We start from the raw sequence: 6,000 nt of genomic DNA on the forward strand, positions 1-6,000 counted from the left end.
AAGCTAGCGTGTGCGAGTGTAACACACCAAATGTGTAACGATGTGTATTATTTGTTAATTTAGTTTCTTTCAGTTACATAAAGAAAAGATAGGAGTTTGTCCTAAACTGTAGTCATCTTGCTTTGTTCCCTCAGAAACTCTGTTTAGTCTTCTTTACTTGGCCATCTTGTTGCTGCCTCCACTTCTGCACCATTGATTCATTAATGTTAAACGTCTATTCCCGTGTTCTACTGCGTGACTGAGTAAATATTGATCCATATATAAGGCGCACCGGATTATAAGGCGCACTGTCGGCTTTTGAGAAAATGTAAGACTTTTAGGTGCGCCTCATAGTGCGGAAAATACGGTATATATATTTTTTCAATAACGTTTAATTTAATCACCTGTATTTGGTTGAGTAATTTTTAGTTTATTGGCCAATTCTATCAGCAGTTTGATTGATATTCTCTGCAGTGAACTGGGGAGTAGTTCAGTTAATGAGACACATAGAAAAGATATTACTGGGTAAACACCATTGATTGATGCAAGTGACCCACATTTACCACAAACACACACACAGACACGCCCACAAACACACACACACAGTCACAATAAGACCCAAACTTTCAAACCCAATTGTCCACCAAAATATGAGCAACTGTGATTGTCCTGTGTATAATGATTCTAGTGGCTACAAGTGTTGTAGAGATTACCATTATGGAAAATAAAAAAAATGTGATAACAGCAAAAGCGTGAATGTACCTAGTAGGCTTGGGTGCAACCTTATCAATTTTAAAAGAAGAAGCTCTGTTCTACTTCTTAGGAAAAGTGTCAGCTCATGTTTTACAGGAAAAGCGTGTGTCAACACCTGATAATGAGGATTATCAGTATTTAATGTTATCTTACAACCCACAAACACGTTTGTATTCATATGATTGGAAACTGACTTATAATGCCACGTCAGTACTCAGCTTATGAAACTCGCACATTCATACACACACACACACAGTCAAGACTTTCGTGACTGATAATACTTTCCATTGCACATCATGCACTAGTATAGGACATCGCTTTAAACACAATCTAAACTGTTTTTTGACAGCAGCTGCTTATTAGATACAGCATACTGTAACATGTACATGTAAAAAAGGCAAATGCTGAAAGACTTTATTAAATAATATTTAAAAAAACTTTATTGTAATTTACCTACTAATCCCATAGAACATTTTTTACGCCCCAGTTCTTTCAGGAATGGCTGCATCACAGTCCAGCTGTAACATCTGCACCAGAACTGATCACTGCCACTCTAGTGAATGATATTTTTCCACCTAGGGTGCAGCAAAGGCTATTTCTGAAAGTCAAAAGTCGTTCCTACCTGGATCCTACCAGTTGACTCTCATACTGTGAAGATCATTCGACAACTGTTACCCTCCCTGGGAATGGCCAGTTAACAAAGAACCTCAAAAACACAAAACCTCAGGGTAATGTCTAGGACTCTAGAGGCCTCTCTGTGACTAATAAAGTTAATGACTCTTCCATCAGGAGAACATTGAACAACATTATTGGCAGAACTGCTTACTGGAAGAATGTTTTCTAGATGGATGAGGGGTTGTAGTCTTAAGAGACTCTTTCACGCACACACAGCAAAACATTAATATAGTGGTCAAACATTGTGATCTGGATTACTATTAAATTAGTATTTTTTGACCAACATGCTTAAGTGACTGGACATAGACACTACACTTGAAGGGAATAGCAAAGGACCACTATGATGAGCTAATGGTTGGAAGAAGACAGCAAAAGAAAGTGGCCAGGTGTTTGGTGACACAGCCCAACAAGTCATGTGTAAATATGTTTAATCAGACCACAATCTGTCACCATAATGAGTTATGCTGAGAATGGAGTGACAGTATCTGTGTAAAATAAATACTGAAATATCTTAGAGCAGTGTTTTAAAGTTTAATGTCAATAGGAATAACTAATTAAACTATTTCAAGGCTCTTACTGTTATGAAGCTCAAGGAGTCCGAGATGAGATTTTGCAGGTTGCAGGAAAGTGTGTTGAAAAAAGGCTGTTGAAGGGCTTCTGGGCTATAGGTAGTGGCTAGAGTGACCACCTACCAAGCTGGCTGCCAGTGGGCAAGGGGGTGGGGGGTTCTCACTTGATTCAGGTCCATATCTACAGCTCCATCCTTACGTCTTAGCATGATTCTTAAACAGTAAATCAAAGTATTCACATCTCTTTTTCTCTAGCAGAATCCAAACATCCAAAAATCCAGATTCACAACACTGGTTATGTGGCCTTTTTGGGGCTATGTGAAAGGGCAGCATGATAAATAGAAGACAAGTTGTGTCTAAGTCCTCCACCACTGTTGAGAGAGGGGGTGTTGATTTGCACATGCAAGGTTTTTTTTTTTTTTTTGGTACTCATTACAGTGTCTTTTATTTAGATTGGTGTCTGCTCCTTTTTCATTTGCTAGTGTGTCAACTGTCATCCTCATTTGTTTCCTGCTCCCTCCATTCACCTTTTCCCCGACCTCTGGCTTTCATCCACGGTTTGTAAGTTTGAGTGCAGTTAGTTTGTTTGTTAGTGTTTGTTTATCTTTGTGTCTTGTTTCTGTGTTTGCTGCGTTTTGTTTTCTAGTTTGTTTGTTCCAGTATTTAACTGCATTTTCTTTTCTCCTTAGTTCCAGCTTCGGCTGACTGGTTTTTTATTAGTCCCAGTGTTTGCTGTGGTTTTGTTTTGTTTGTTAGCTCCAGTTTCGACTGTTTTTGGTTTGTTTTTGCTTTATTTCTTGCTTTGGCTGTGATTTTGATTTCCGTTTACTGTGTTTTCTTTGATATTGAGATTAGTGAGTTTTTAGTTTGCCTGCCTTTGCAGGGTTCTTTAGGGTTTTAGATGACATTACGTCTGTTCTGCATTTATTTATATATATATGTGTTTTGTTAATAAATCTTGTTGGGAAATTTGGCTGAAAATTTTGCAGCCATTTTTGTTTTGTACTTTGAGTTGTAACATTGCTTTTTTATGGGATTTATGACACAGTATATCTACATAAATAGAGAAGCAATTTTTAACAGATATCTTTATTTTTATATTTCAGCTTGATAGTGTGTTCTTTAATAAATATGCAAAACTGAAAGACTTACTTCCCGGGTGTTTTAAAAAGGTGGGACAGGGGCATTTCTACCACTGTGTTACATCATCCTTTTTTAAATGACACTGAATGACTGGGCAGTTGCTGGGGGAGGGCATTTTGTTCATCAGAATCAGATCAGAATCACCTTAAAAACAGGAACCAGGTGGTCATGTCTGTGAACTGAGTGCTGCAGCTTTGTAATTGCCATAGACAGAGGAAAAAACAGAATGAAGAAGTGTCACTGAGACGATCCTGAGCAGCTTTTCCTGACTCAACAATGATGACCAGTCAACAGAAAACCTTTTACTTTTTGACTGTTGGTAAGTGTATATTTCCATCCTTTTAATCACTACCAATAGGAACCTAAATAACAATTCACCCACTTTTCAGACTGCTTAATGCAATGATCCATTTTTTTGCTCTTGCAGTCTCTTTTATCTTAATGCCATCATCGCCTGTTGCAGGTCAGTCTATTCTAGTGTGTCATCATGACATATTTTTAGATGAATACTTAACATTAAAATATTTCTTTATGTCTTTTTTGTTATTGTGTCTCACAGGTGTTCAAATCAAATTAGCTGGGTCTGGGTTTCCATGCACTGGAAGAGTTGAAATTCTTTACAACAACACCTGGGGTACAGTCTGTAAAGATAAGTGGGACTCAAAAAATGATGAGGTGGTTTGCAGAGAGTTGAACTGTGGTACAGCACTGAATGTCATCAATTCATTGCCAATCATACAGTTTGGTGGAGGAACTGGACAAATCTGGCTTGATGATGTGGACTGTTCAGGAACTGAAAAGTCTCTAATCGATTGTAAACATAGAGGATTTGGGAACCACAACTGTAGACACAGCAAGGACGTTGGTGTGACCTGTTCAGGTGAAAAATATTTAGCATCACTGGCATCACTTTTCACATTAATTCAGACTCTGAATTAATACAGACCCTTTAGGCAATTTAAGTATTTAAAGATTTTTATGCAAAGCTATGAAGGTCAGAAACAAACAAAGGTTAGGACAAAGTTTGGAATGTCTCTGTATCACTGAAAGCCAGAAAACAACAAGGAATGAATTACAAGTCGAATATATATAAAAAAATATATTAATATCATTGAAAATATCCATTCTAATTAATATACTGTATACAAGGAAACATATGCAGACATATACTGTACTACACTACACTTTCTCACTCAATGCTTAAAATAACTTGATAAATGACCCAGAGCATTAGTATTAAGTAATTATGTGATTTTTTTCTTCAACCTCAAAACTGGGAGATCCTCTTAGTTTGCTGTTATTGATATAGTGTTAAGACTTAACACAGACATTGTGGGGATTTGGTGTTGGGGCCTTAAACACAAACTGGATTTCTACGCAGATCCTATTTTGTTACTTTTATTACTACTCAAGTATACCTAAAATTAAATGAATGATATGAAACAGAAAGAAACTTGACAAAACATACATCTTCTTTAAAAAAGCTTTGTAAAAGTAATATGTCACCAAAAAGCAACAACAGGAAAACCAAACACTGTAAGAAAAATACAATCAATGTTATTCATATGCATAATTTTGATTATTCTTCAATCAATACCTGCCTTGAAAAGCACAGTTCAATTTACAGAGCTTATTATTGTTTCATTGTTACCGCATTCCAATAGTTGGCCCATAATGGTTTTTCAGCTGGTTATCTCGCTACTATATGCTGATCTGAAAAAGAAAGTTAAATGAAACTTATTTCACTGATTGCTGTGCCTCACCCTGATTAATCTTGTTTTTTTCAGACATTGTACCAAAGCCCAGAATCTCTATAAATCCTGCTGGTGAAGTTTCCTGGGGTCAGGACATTAGCATCACTTGTTCAGTTTCAGATGAGCTGTTAGGTGGAACATTCATACTGAAGAAGACTTCAGGTTCAGTCAGAGAGACACAAGCATCAAGTACCAACTCTGCTACCTTTAACATTCATAAAGTCAACTTCGATGATGAAGGATCGTACCAGTGTCAGTATGAGAAATATATTTTAGTTGAAAGACTCCACTCTGCCTGGAGTGATTCTATCAGACTCTCTGTGACTGGTAAGAAAAATAAATTCATTTTCCTGAATTAACCCCTCATTGCCTAATTTATTTACAAATATATCATGTATTTTTTTAAGCAGATGTTAAACTAACTTGATTAACTTTACATTAATTTGACTATAGCACATAGAGCAGATATACATTTACAAATTAATAGGCATAAATTGACAAAAATAGTGATTAATCACATTTGTTTTTGCCTTTTCCCATTACAGGTATGTAGACTTTTTTATTGATGTGACAAAATTATTTTAAGTGACTACAACAACAAATCTAGCTAAATCTCAATTGCATTCTAAGTGAAGCAGTATGAGGCAAATTTGTGACCATCAGCATCAGCGGGTTATTGTTTTATTCATAACAAAATAATGAAAGAGTTGCAAACTAAAAAAAGTAAATAGCTTTGCTTAAAGGAAACATTTAATTCTCTAATATTGTGCTTCTCTTTACAGTTAGCCTTCCAAAGCCCAGCATCTCCATGAATCCTGCTGGTGATGTTAACTTGGGTCAGGACGTTGACATCACTTGTTCAATCTCTATTCAGCTTTTAGGCGGAACGTTCAGTTTGCAGCAGATACCAGGTTCAGTCAGAGAGAATCAAACATCAAGTACCAACTCAGCTACCTTTAGAATTCATAAAGTTGGCCTTGACAAAGAGGGGTTGTACCAGTGTCAGTACCACATAAGGATCTCAGGTCGTGACTTCCACTCCTCTCTAAGCAATTCTGTCAAACTCTCCATTACTGGTAAGAAAAATTATATTTTCCAAGGTGTAGTTCAAAATTATCACAGTTCTC

This window comes from Anabas testudineus, chromosome 8 (genome assembly GCF_900324465.2).
Source record: "Anabas testudineus chromosome 8, fAnaTes1.2, whole genome shotgun sequence".
Lineage (NCBI taxonomy): Eukaryota > Metazoa > Chordata > Actinopteri > Anabantiformes > Anabantidae > Anabas > Anabas testudineus.